Source organism: Rhinoderma darwinii, chromosome 5, assembly GCF_050947455.1.
Source record: "Rhinoderma darwinii isolate aRhiDar2 chromosome 5, aRhiDar2.hap1, whole genome shotgun sequence".
Taxonomy (NCBI): domain Eukaryota; kingdom Metazoa; phylum Chordata; class Amphibia; order Anura; family Rhinodermatidae; genus Rhinoderma; species Rhinoderma darwinii.
Window position 1 is genome coordinate 32,449,676 of NC_134691.1, and position 14,149 is coordinate 32,463,824.

The window sequence follows — 14,149 nt, forward strand, 5'->3', positions numbered from 1 at the left end:
GTATTTGCTGCAGATTTTCTGCAACAAATTCCGTTGCGGAAAATCCGCAGTATTTAAGCAACGTGTGAACTGACCCTTACCGATCGCCTCTAAGTTCATAACTTAGATGTGATGAATAACAGGTGGATTCTGAGTGTCAGACACGCAGGAGCGGCTAACACTGAACCAGTCAGTGCTGTTGAGCTGACGGATTCAGATGACAGCGCTAGATTCAGCTGCTCTATATACGGAATACAAAGCAGCTGTATCTCAACAAGTTTAAATCATTTTTAATAAAAAGTATTTAGAAAGTTTACAAACTCACTGATAGACATTTTTATATATAAAAAAAAAACCAACAATTTCAAAGGTGTATATAGCCTTCAAAGAAGAAGGAAAGGTGTAAGGAATATCTTTATTGTCCCTTTTTCTTTCTTTTCATAGCAAAAGACCAAAAGTTTAATCCAAGTAATAATAGATACAGTTGTCCTATTGAGTGACTCATACAATCGAATCAAGGTCACTCATAATGATTATAGTTTAACAGTGATTATAACAAGGTAACAGGACGTGTGCTTTAATAAGATATTAGTTGGGAGTAGGCACCTTCAGACAGGCTACATTTAACATAACAAATGTCTTATAGACTGGAGCAGTGTATAGCTAAAGGAAATTAAAGATTAAAAAACAAGAGGAGGTCACTGGGAATTAATGACAAAGTATTATAATCAATACTGGAAATGGGATTTTTTTTATAATATAAGAACTGGAAAGGAGTGAAAAGGCATCATTACGAATACAAGGGACGTAACCGAATGAGTCAACCATAAATCAGTTTGCCGCTGTTAAAAGTAACAAATCTCCGACAAAAAAAAGGTTCTTTTAGCAAAACTGCATTTTATCTGAACGGATTGTGACACTGGGTTAATTTAGGACAAACTACGCCAATGCTGAAGGGGATAGAGGAAAACTGACCTTTTGAATGTTTCCCTAATAAGAGAGAAAGAAAACATAGTTAAAGAGACTCTGTCACCACATTATAAGTGTCCTATCTCCTACATAAGGAGATGGGCGCTGTAATGTAGGTGACAGTAATGCTTTTTATTTAAAAAAACTATCTTTTTTCACAACGTTAGGAGCGATTTTGGTTTATGCTAATGAGCTTTCTTAATGCCCAAGTGGGCGTACTTTTACTTTCGACCAAGTGGGCGTTGTACAGAGGAGTGCATGACGCTGACCAATCGGCATCATGCACTCCTCTCCATTCATTTACACTGCACTAGCGATATAGATATATCGCTATGTGCAGCCTCATACACAAGCCCTAACATTACTACAGTGTCCTGATAATGAATACACATGACCATCCAGCGTGGACGTCATGTGTACTCAGAATCCTGACACTTCGAAATCTTTTCTGTGAGATTCCAGCAACGGATACGAAATCTCGCGAGATTAGCTCATTAGCATAAACCAAAATCGCTCCTAACGTTGTGAAAAAAGATCGTTTTTTTTAAATAAAAACCATTACTGTCACCTACATTACAGCGCCCATCTCCTTATGTAGGAGATAGGGCACTTATAATGTGGTGACAGAGCCTCTTTAAGGGTAAGCAATGTAATAAACTATGCCCTGCATTCAGTAATACATTAAAGGGGTTGTCCAGGTTGGGGCCGGTTTTTCATACTGATGAACTATCTACAGGATAGGTCATCAGTATATGATCGGTGAAGGTCCGACACCCAGAGCCCCACCGATCAGCTGTTTCGGTACCATATAGGGGCCATGCTGGGTTACTGGGTTACTGCAACTCTCTCCTATTCACTTGAATAGGAGCAGAGCTGCAGAAGTGTAGAACTGCTGCTATACAGAGGTCAGAGCCATCTGCTTCCAGCACCGAGTGCTGCATAACTTCAGGTGCCCGGAGGCAGCCGGAGCAGCTGATCGGTGTGGGGTGCGGGTGTCGAACTCCACCGATCATATATGAAAAAAAGTATTAAAAACCGCCCCACGCCCAGATGACCCCTTTGAAGAGGTTGTCTCATGAGTACAACTTCTCTCCATATGTTCTATTGGGGCATATGGATGTCATAAATGGGGTCCCCATTAGATGCTCCTTCTCTGAGCTAAACCAGGGATACACTCATTTGAATTGCTGGCATGTAATACTAAATTTCCCCATAGGTGGGCACTGCAGGTTAATTGTTTGGCCAGATGCGGCTTCCCCGGGGATAACAGCTAAACGCCGGGGGCTAGAGAAGCCAGAACTGCAGCGAACAGCTTATCGCCAGGGCAGCTTCTTTTTAAAAATGGGAGGTCTTCAATAGACAACACCTTTAAAGCAAATATCCACCCTTTTTTGCTTTTTTAAACAAAAATTCTGTGCTTATTAATTTAACAATATATATTCAGAGTGAACATAGTCTTGTGGGGGGATTTGATCAACCTTCCTACGCCGGTCGCATTTGAGGGGCAAATTGCGACTTTTGGCCGTTTTACCACCCTTGTTAGAAGAGGGCCTGGCTTCCTAAAAGAAATGGAGTCATAGCGGGAATTGGAGCGGTTAGGTGAGTATTTTTTATTTTACAGTATATCTGATGGAAAGGGGGGAATGGATGGCGCACGGCCACGGTTGTTGCCAAACAATTGTGGTGCGTGGTCAGCCGACACATATACGGCAAATGAGTTAAAACGCGTTTGCCTCTTATCTTATTCCAACTTTCTTTATATTAAGACAGGTGTACGAAACGCAAATCATAGAGACATATCAAAAGTTTGGATTGGTGGGGTCCAGGTACTGAAACCCCCACCGTTGCTGAAACTGAGGCGCAGAAGCACTCAGCTGAGCGCTTTGCTCCTTGGGCTGTGATCAGCGCTCCCTGTCAAGCTGAAGAAGCTCTAATGGACATTCTATGTAACAGCTGATCACAGCCCAAGGAGCAAAGCGCTCAGCTGAGTGCTTCTGCGCCTCAGTTTCAGCAACGGTGGGGTTCCTCAGCACCCGGACCCCACTGATCCAAACCTTTGATATGTCTCTATAACATATCAAAAGTTTGATGAAAGTGCAGTAACCCTTTAAATAAAAAATATTTGTCTGCAGCCACTAGGAGGGGTGTAGGAGTTTACTTACTGCATTCTGTTTATTCATTGAACTTAAAAGCTACGTGCACCGTTGTAAGCATTTTTTTTTATTATTATTAAATTAATGTATTGTGTGTTTTTAAGAAAAATTTTAATTCCACTTTTATTATTTATTTATTTAGTTTACTTTTTAAGATACAGCTTCTACATATCCTGCATTGTGCTCTCTCAGACAATTCAGTCAGTCCAGCTTGGCTGAGAGCGGGTCCTGTGTGTTTCTGACACACAGGATCCACAGAATGTAGATCACAATTTAAAAAAATAGAAGTGAATTTAAAAGTTACTTAAAGAGGCTCTGTCACCAGATTTTGCAGCCCCTATCTGCTATTGCAGCAGATCGGCGCTGCAATGTAGATTACAGTAACGTTTTTATTTTTAAAAAAACGAGCATTTTTGGCCAAGTTATGACCATTTTTGTATTTATGCAAATGAGGCTTGCAAAAGTACAACTGGGCGTGTTTAAAGTAAAAGTACAACTGGGCGTGTATTATGTGCGTACATCGGGGCGTGTTTACTACTTTTACTAGCTGGGCGTTCTGATGAGAAGTATCATCCACTTCTCTTCAGAACGCCCAGCTTCTGGCAGTGCAGACACAGCCGTGTTCTCGAGAGATCACGCTGTGACATCACTCACAGGTCCTGCATCGTGTCAGACGAGCGAGGAAACATCGGCACCAGAGGCTACAGATGATTCTGCAGCAGCATCGGCGTTTGCAGATAAATCGATGTAGCTACTTACCTGCAAACGCTGATGCTGCTGCAGAATCAACTGTAGCCTCTGGTGCCGATGTGGCCGACACGATGCAGGACCTGTGAGTGACGCCACAGATCTGCACTGCCAGAAGCTGGGCGTTCTGAAGAGAAGTGGATGATACTTCTCATCAGAACGCCCAGCTAGTAAAAGTAGTAAACACGCCCCGATGTACGCACATAATACACGCCCAGTTGGACTTTTACTTTAAACACGCCCAGTTGGACTTTTGCAAGCCTCATTTGCATAAATACAAAAATGGCCATAACTTGGACAAAAATGCTCGTTTTTTAAAAATAAAAACGTTACTGTAATCTAAATTGCAGCGCCTATCTGCTGCAATAGCAGATAGGGGTTGCAAAATCTGGTGACAGAGCCTCTTTAAAAACACAAAATACATCTATGTAATAAGAAAAATATTTACATTTTGCTTACAAAGGTTTGTAGTATCCAAATAAGCTCCTAGGCTCCCATTAGTGACAGCTGCAAGCAGCCATAATTATTTTATTTAAGGCCATATGGAGGGAATATGGAGTTCTGTATCAGAAAATATAAGCTCCGATCACTATAAAGATATATAATGAAATTGGTCAGCACAAAATATTCAGCCTAAAAATTACATAGTGTTAAAAGGTGGACATTGGGTGCGCGGTCAGGCACTGATTCGAGCGGACTTAGCTCTTATTTAGGGCCATACATTTGCTCTTATACTGCGGATCAAAGCCGTTAAGAATATGTTATAACACTTGCGAAGGAAGGGGAGATTCCTGCAGCAGGAAAATTAGCCCTTCCAGACAAGCATGAGCAGTGGAAAAATTAAAATAATATGCACGGTACAGGCTAAGATGGCACCTGGGGCTCGTCCACGCCACATGCTGCTTCTAGAGCTGCAACAGTGGAGAGATGGGAACGATTGGAGTGGGAAGGGGACTCAGAACCTGCACTCAAACTAGCCCTAAGCCAACTGTTGTTGCCCATAACGCCCTGCCGTACCAACCTGACTAGGAAGCTGGACAGAATTCTGGCTCAAATTGCATCAAACAAATTGTGTACATGGCATGCACCAAATTTAATATATGTTTTAGATAGATTTCACTTTCCTTGACGGTTTCCAAAAGCATCTAGAAAATGAGGCATGGCTAAGAGGAATTGTAGAATTTGCCAATTTTTTAATTGGGATGTGCGATCTTTTGGCTGCAAAATACTGCTGTCATTTTTGCCAGCAAAAAGGGGGCATAAGGGGGAGAGAAAAGGGCCTAAAATGTCCAGCAAGTAGAGCAAAATTTATCATATAGTATGTGCCATTGTGATAAATGTGGAGCAGTTTCTGTCTGCCTGGTCCAGGTTTATCCTGTCTAAGTTGAGAACAGTTTTAATAAATCGATCTCATTGAGGGAGATTTACTAAACAAAATGTGCCAGAATTCTGCCTCACGTGACAAAATACTGCCGTGCATGCCACGCACCACAGTATTATGTGTTTTAGACAATTTTATACCTCAGTTAAAAGTTTTGAAAAGTGTTTGAAAAAGGATCATGGCTAAGAGTAATAAAATGTGCCCGCTTTAAAAGTGGAATGCGCCATTCTTTTGTTACAAAATACTGTAGTTGTTTGAAGTATTCCAGCCATGTGTTGGCATACGGAAGAGAAAAATGTCTAACATGTCCAACAAGATGCACCAATCTATTTCAAACAGTCCCGCTTGTGAATAATTTGGGGCAGTTTGTTTTTATGCCTGGTCTTGTTTTATCTTGTCTAACTTTAAAACAGTATTGATAAATCTGCCCCATTATCTCCAAATAAAGAACCCTTGGGACACTTCTGATTGGTCGCCTGGCCAAAATTACTCTAAGAACCTATCAAGGAAGTCCCAAACCATAGAAGGACCTGAAGAACTCCTTGGCATTTATTAAGTCCATTGATTTTGACTGTAAAATCTAAAAGAGACTTAGTAAAAATGTAAAAAAAAAAAAAACCTGCAGCTTACATGAATACCCATCTCTGATTTAAAAATAAAAAATAAAATCTGGTTGATTCCCAAACCATTAAGGACAATGTTCCATGAACAGATAAGTCAAATCTGGGGAACAGGTCCAGGTATGTCTGTCATAAAGCAAATATAGTCTTAGCCTCATCAAACATGGTGTAATATTTTGTGAATGCTTTATTTTCTCAGGGCTTAGACATTGATAAAGGAGCCATAAATTCTGCTCAGTATCCCTAAACATATGCCAAGGCAACTTGAAAATAAAAATGCATCTACCACTCTAAACTAAGTAGAAGAGAAAACGGAGAAAATCACATACACCGCACATAGTAAAATATTATTTGCATAAAAATGTACTTGAAATTGTAATTAAAGTAAAATGAGTTAATAGCAATGGTATATTTTTGCTTATTTTATTTATTTATTTATTTAAAAATTAGTTTTTTATTAAAGTTTTACATAGAAAAACAGTAGAATACAAATGCAGTTGTGCAGTAAGTGCAGAGGTAAATGTAACTTTTTAGAAGAAATATTCCATTGGGTACAGGGTTTCATCTATTCTCCTAATACAAAAAAGCAAATAAACATAATGCTGGATATAAATTATAGCAGAGGTTTTCATATACAAGTTTTTGGAGAATTTTCAGTTTGTGACTATATTATATTTGAGTACATTGAACCCCAGTAGTTGAACCCTGTTCATACATGTTGATGAAGTTATTGGGGTCAATTTCATTGCGGATCCTAATTTGAGTTATTGGGTGTTTTTATGTGGAAGATTTTATGTAATTGAGTGTGGTTTTTTTTTAAGAGTTTTTGAGTGAGTTTGAATGTGGGCAGGCCACATAATGCCTATTTATCTCAATGTTTCATTTGATATTTGATGGTTTGGACTTTTAGGCCCCATGATCACATCCATATTTTTCATCCGTAATTACAGACTGTAATTACGGACCAATTCATTTCTATGGGCTACGGGCACATTTCCGTGCCTTAGAAATGATAGAACATGTCCTTTTTTTTGTCCGCAATTACGGCACGGACTACCCATAGAAGTCTATGGGTGCTTCCGCAATTATAGACGGCTACCAGTGGCGTAACTACTACCGTAGCAGCCGTAGCGGCCGCTACGGGGCCCGCGGCATGTGCAGGCCCGTGTCGCTCGCCGGCACATGCCCCCACCATGGCCGGAGGCTCCGCTAGCAGCCGCTATGGCTGCTACAGCGCGACGCCACTGAACACTACGGCAGAGCAGGGAGGTATCTCCCCGCTCTGCCATTAAACAAAAGACATGTATCCCCGATCCACAGGATAGGGGATACATGTGTGATCGCTGGCATTGGTAGGGAGAACGGTGGACCGAAAGTCCCCTGAAGTTCTCCATCACAAGCCTCGGACTTCCGGGGTCTGTGCCGGCAGCTCAGTAGAAACAAATGGAGCGCCGGTCGCGCTTGTGCACATGCGTGACCAGCGCTCCTTTCATTTTTATTGAGCTGTGCAGACTCCGGAAGTCAGAGGTTAGTCATGGAGAACTTCGGGGGACTTTCGGTCCCCCGTTCTCCCTATCGCTGCCAGCGATCACACATGTATCCCCTATCCTGTGGATAGGGGATACATGTCTTTTGTAGGACCCACTCTAGGTCAGATTTTTTTGGGGGGTTGGGGCTGCATGGCGTTACCTACAGGGGAAGGCTGTATAGCGTTAACTGCAGGGGGGTTGTATAGCGTTACCTACAGGGGGGCTGTATAGCGTTACCTACAGGGGGGGCTGTATAGCGTTACCTACAAGGGGGGCTGTATAGCATTACCTACAGGGGGGCTGTATAGCGTTACCTACAGGGGGGGCTGTATAGCGTTACCTACAGGGGGGCTGTATAGCGTTACCTACAAGGGGGCTGTATAGCGTTACCTACAGGGGGGACTCTGTATGGCGTTATCTACAGGGGGGTCTGTATGGCATTATCTACAGGGGGGACTCTGTATGGTGTTATCTACAGGGGGGACTTTGTATGGCGTTATCTACAGGGGGTCTGTATGGCGTCCTCTAGAGGAGGGGCTGTATGGCGTTATCTACAGGGGGATGTATGGCGTTATCTACAGGGGGTCTGTATGGCATTATCTACAGGGGGCTGTATGGCATTCTCTACAGGGGGGGCTGTATGGCGTTCTCTACAGTGGGGGCTGTATGGCGTTCTCTACAGTGGGGGCTGTATGGCGTTCTCTACAGTGGGGGCTGTATGGCGTTCTCTACAGTGGGGGCTGTATGGAGTTAGCGCCATACAGCCCCCACTGTAGAGAACGCCATACAGCCCCCACTGTAGAGAACGCCATACAGAGTCCCCCCCTGTAGATAACGCCATACAGCCCCCTTTGTAGATAACGCCATACAGCCCCCCCTGTAGATATCTACAAAGGGGGCAGTATGGCGTTATCTATAGGGGGGACTCTGTATGCCGTTATCTACAGGGGGTCTGTATGGCGTTCTCTACAGGGGGGCTGTATGGCGTTCTCTACAGTGGGGGCTGTATGGTGCTATCTACAGAGGGGGCTGTATGGAGCTATCTACAGAGGGGGCTGTATAGCGTTATCTACAGAGGGGGCTGTATGGCGTTATCTACAGGGGGGCTGTATGGCGTTATCTACAGGGGGGGCTGTATGGCGTTATCTACAGGGGGGCTGTATGGCGTTATCTACAGGGGGGCTGTATGGCGTTATCTACAGGGGGATGTATGGCGCTATCTACAGAGGGGGCTGTATGGCGTTATCTACAGGGGGCTGTATGGCGTTATCTACAGGGGGGGCTGTATGGCGTTATCTACAAGGGGGGTTGTGTGACACCCAGGGGAGGGGGGGGCCCAGTCAAAAGTTTGCTATGGGGCCCAGTCTTTCCTAGTTACGCCCCTGATGGCTACGGATGCGCATCTATAGCCGTTTGTAATTATGGAAGCATTGCTATGTGCCAGGGGATTACCCAAGATTCCTCCCTGGTTTTTTTTCGGATCCGTAAATACGGATGCATTACGAATGCACTACGGACTGTATTTACGGACACTGTTCCGTATATATGGATGATTAACGGATGATTATAAATTACTACGGATCCGTATTTACGGACAGTATTTATAGATGGATGAAATCTACAGGTGTGTGCCTGGGGCCTTATTAAGTGGGAGAATACTAACTATACACAGAATATTCCAGAGTATGTTGGTTTGAGTGGTTTGAATCTCCCTGTGTCTATGAGAAGTTCATGCCACAAAATCTATCAATGTGTCTGAATCAGGCCACGTTCACATGTGACATATATACATTTTTCCTCTACATAATAACATGGCCATGACTCAATTCTGGAAAGAGTGAAATAAAATTCTTCAACAGACACATGAAATACTAAGATCAAATTATAAAAAATGTTTAGTTGCAATTTCTGCTGCTAAAGTTAGTGCCATCAGCTTTTCAGTTTAAGGAAAAAGTTACTTTTCTACATAGATGAACTGGATGTTATTCATCTGTTTTCCTTAAAGGTATTGTTTAATTTTTGTGCTCAAGGCAGAAGCAGGGGAAGCATCAGGGAAAAGGAAGAAGTCCATGGAGTGTCTGTACAGTGGTCCAGAGGGGACATTAGGGACACTTTCTGCCCTCAGTATAGTAAGCAAATGTTCTGAGTTTGCGTTGCCTGGAAGGGGTGGGGCTTAGCATGATGAGTGGGTGGAGCTACTCTATTGAGGTAGGGGCTTTGTCTCAGCAGGTGTCACTCTCTTGCTTGCAATGATGATGAGGGGTCAGCAGTGGTCAAAAAATTTCTGGTAAGTATTCACTTCAGTGTGTCTGTAATAGAAAGTAGTATGACATGAGTGACACTTGCATGTACCCAGAATGAGTGGGGACACATGTTCCTGAGTGTGAGAGGCACATTTACAAAATGTGAACTTTGAGTCCGGTGATTTGTTGCAATGCTCACATGAACAATGAACGTGACTTCATCGCTGCAGGACTAGTGGGGACCAATAAAGCATCAGCACTGGAGCCGCGAGGCATTTAATAGGTGAGTAATCCTTCCTTTTTTATTTTAGAACAATTACTGCAGGTCCTGAAATTTTTTGAAATCTTGGAAACCCCCTTTTAAAAATCATAATATATATTTTCTTATCATTATTATTTTATATATAAAAAATATTTTTCTTTTGTGTATTTTGTTATCAGCAAGTAAAAGGAGCCGAAATACATTTGTGACAAAGGGGCCCATGCTGTCAGTCTCCAGTTCTGGGACCACGGGGGGACCATGGAGTGGATAGATTTCATGTATATAATGCCAGCTGGAGGGAAGACCGTTGAGAGGGGGGGTTAATATTTGTTAAAAAAAAATGGATCCCTCACACTGAATAATGCTTTGTCTTTTACCACTTCTTCCCCCTCAGAGACAGAGTGATGCAGTATTTTAAGGGTTGTCTTAAAATGTATGAAATTATTCTGGCTGGAAATGTTATAACATAAAAAATTAAACTATACTCACCCGTTAGATCCCCCACCACTCCAGCGCTGGTGCTCCATTGTTCTCTGCTGGTGTTTGTTTATTTTCCTACAGTCATGACATGCTGTAGATCTATGTGACCACTGCAGCCAATCACTGGCCTCAGAGGTCACATATCATACATGCTAGCATCACCGCTGAGGCCAGTGATTGGCTGCAGTGGTCACATGGATATATGGCACGTTATTACTGCAGGAAAATTCTATACGGAACATGTTCACGTTCACTTTTAATTGCCTCATAAACATTGTTGCTATCATTGAACGCACCGGACATGTCATCAATAAGATCTTGTGTATTAATAAACAGACCCTGGCGGCAAGTGATTGGCTCCAAAGTTTGCTGCAAATGAGTTTCTGCTGGACAAATGGGGTCCATAATTGTATCAGAGACTGGGCCCCCTAGAGGATCCTGATAGTACGGTGGGCCAGTCCGATCATCTAGGTAATAAAATTATAATAAACACATAAATGAATGCTGCAAACAATTCATAGGACAAACAGGCAACTATAAACAAAATATAAATTAGATACATTAGGAAAGATCCTGTAAGCTTACAATCTATAATGCCTTATGTACATGACCATTGGTGCCGGCCGGGTCCCGTCCATGATCCGTGGAAAGTTAGGACATGTTCTATCTTCCCACGGATCGGAAAGTCGGGTCCGTTTTCACGGATCCGACTCACCCGCTAAAGTGAATGGGTGCGTGGCACTCGGTCGTGTGCAATGGGCATTAGAAATACATGATAGATACAATAGATGGGGCAACTTGTAGCTTCTAGGACTGAATACAAGTTCTGTTATGTGGCCCCCCTGCCATGTGCAATCTACCATGTGGCAGAGAGGCTTTACGGCCCTCTTAATCACCAGTGCCCAGGTGAGTGCGAATGTTTCCTCTGAATGCCCCTGGATGGGGCAATGAGTAAGTGCCATTGCATTGTCAAGGGGTTTGGGCAAAGATTATGAGGAGGAGACTTTAGACCGGGTGGTAAACTTGGTTGAAGAAGTGACTCTCAGTCTGTATAAGAAGGTCTATGCACATTTATTTTATTTATTTATTTATTGTTATTAATTGACCAAAAAAGGTGTAGAGAAGTAAATTTCACTGGATCCGCAGGTCTCCTAGCTTATTAAAGAAGGTTTGATGTGCAACAAAAGAAAACATATTAAACAAGAACCAAGAAGAAAGAAACATGAAACGCTTCAGGACTTGAGAGGGGTGATGAAAGTTTCCATCCCGAATTTAATTCCTTAATATAAAACAGGAGTAGGAAAAAATAAAACTTCAAAAAGTTTCACGAATGATGCTACCCCACAGATACATTCAGAAATGCATAAATATTTAGTAATGGAAACGAAGAAACACATAAATTACAAAAGTAATCATGAAGCAGTCATGCTTTGCTACTACACCTTTGATGTTGCCAGACTGTACAGGTTTCTAAACTTCTACCACTTTGTCTTCGCAGTAAGCCAGCTGACATATTAAAATAAAATATCTATAAAGAACCTGGTTCTGAGATACCCAGAGAAAGAACTATATTTGGCTTCCCATTTTACTTATAGCACCTGGCTGCTTTTACCTAGAAACAGCGCCACACCTTTGCACAGGTTATATATGGTAATGCAGCTCACTCTTATTCACTTCAATGGAGCTGAGCTGCAATACCAGGCACTACCCATAGACGCAAGTGTGAGCTGTTTCTGGTACATAACATCTATAGTTTTCTTATCCTGTACAGTCCTTTTAAGAGGTAAAGGATCAGGTAGTTACTGGTAGCAATAAGAGGTCTTGTAGTCTATAAGAAGGGTCAAAAACATACAGCCAAATACAGTGTGCAATAGATAAAGCAGATATGCGGTCACATATGGGGTCAGAACAGAGGTAGGCTGAAGCAAAATTTATTACGGAGGGGACAAACAAATATATGAGAAACTTCCCCTAGTCGTTAAATATTCAAGGTAGCAATCCCGCGAAGTTACAAACAGCTTATACTCTTCAAATTGTGTCAACCACAGGTAGAGAACAGGTAAATCAAAGTGAATAGCTAGGTACAGAGCAACAACCACTACAACTGGCAACTAGTGAAGCAACTTGGGACTTTTTATAGTGCCCCCTCCAGTGACTGAGCGAGGTAACTTTATTATAAAATGTTTATTTTTGGGGCAGTATAACTGACCTCTAGTGGCCAACCAGACTACACTGCAAACTTTGCACTGCATAACTATCTCATTTTACAGCCTACAGTAAAATTGACTGCAATCACCTTATTTTTACTACTTTATCAAAAGGAGGTTAAGGATTAATCACACAATAAATTGAGCTCTGACTGCTATAAAAATATATTACAAAATTAATCAGCACATAAATTTGTACCAAAAATACATTTAAACGCAGGATTTATACATAATGACTTAATATAAAATTATTGAATTGAAACAAAAAAAAAAGAAAAATATCCTATGTACTGAGAACAGTTATTTTAAATACGGGAACACTGAACCTTTATCTTATCTCCATTGCTATGCAGCAGTATGTCAGGCTGAGGAGAGGCTGACTGTAGTGTTCCTTAACCCCTTAATGACCGGGCCTGAATAGGCCTTAATGACCAGCTACATTTTTCCGTTTTTACCTCTCTGTCTTTCAGCAGCTATAACTTTTTTATGTTTTCATTGATGTGGCCATATGAGGCCTTGTTTTATGCGGGAGAAATTGTATTATATTTTTTGCAGTTTGGGGGTAGAAAAATAATATTTTTACGGGGTGAATATAGGAGAAAGTGGTTCTCTGCATTGTTTTTCTTATTTATTTTTTATCCCGTTTACGTTTCACGCTAGATAACTGTTAGATTAATTCTTCAAGTTATTACAATTGTTTAGATACCTAATATGTGTAGGTGTTTTTGTTTTTATTTAATGTAGGGGCAATAAAATATATTTTATGCACAATATGACTTTTTTTGGGGACATTTTTTGAAATTTATTTTATTGTTTTTGTTACTTTATCTTTAATCCAATTACGGGATAACTTTATTTACAACTTAATTTTTTGCTTATAATTTATTAGCATACTCCTGTATACAAATACAAACAGTGTCACTATGACACAGGCTGCTGTTAGGGTAGCACATAGTGTGCCCTATAAGCAGGAAAACTGAACAAACAGCCCCAGGGTCCTTTCTAGGTCCCCAGGGCTGACTGCAGAGGGTTTCCCGATGACGCAATCAAAGAGAGGAGTTCCTTCTGATCATGCCGCGGTCAAGGACCGATCAAGGGTTAAACAGCTGGGGTCCGAATTATTTCCGCCCCCAACTGCATTTAGCAGGCTGCTCTACGATCAGGAGCTGTAAATCAAAGCTCACAGGAGTGCTCATCAGCCTCTTCTACAGTGACGTCAAAAGATATCGCTGTAGACTAAGCACCTGCACCGCCTGCCGTCAAAAGACGGGGGGCGGTCGTTAAGGAGTTAAAGGGGTTGTCCACTTTGGACAATCCCTACTTTTAGAAGGGCTAATTGTCTAATAAGCAGATCTCAAAGTTCTCCCTTGCTGGGATCCCCAGCAATCGGTTATAATTTCTAAGGAAACCTGGTAGTAAGTATACAATTTTCCTCCAGTGCCACCACAGTGGAAATTAAACATTACACAGACATTCATATCAATAGGTTTTCTGTGTAATGCAGGAAAAGACAGGTCCTCTAGAGCGAGAGACACTCTCTGTAACCGCTCTCCCCTCTGGCCAAAAGATGAGAAACCCA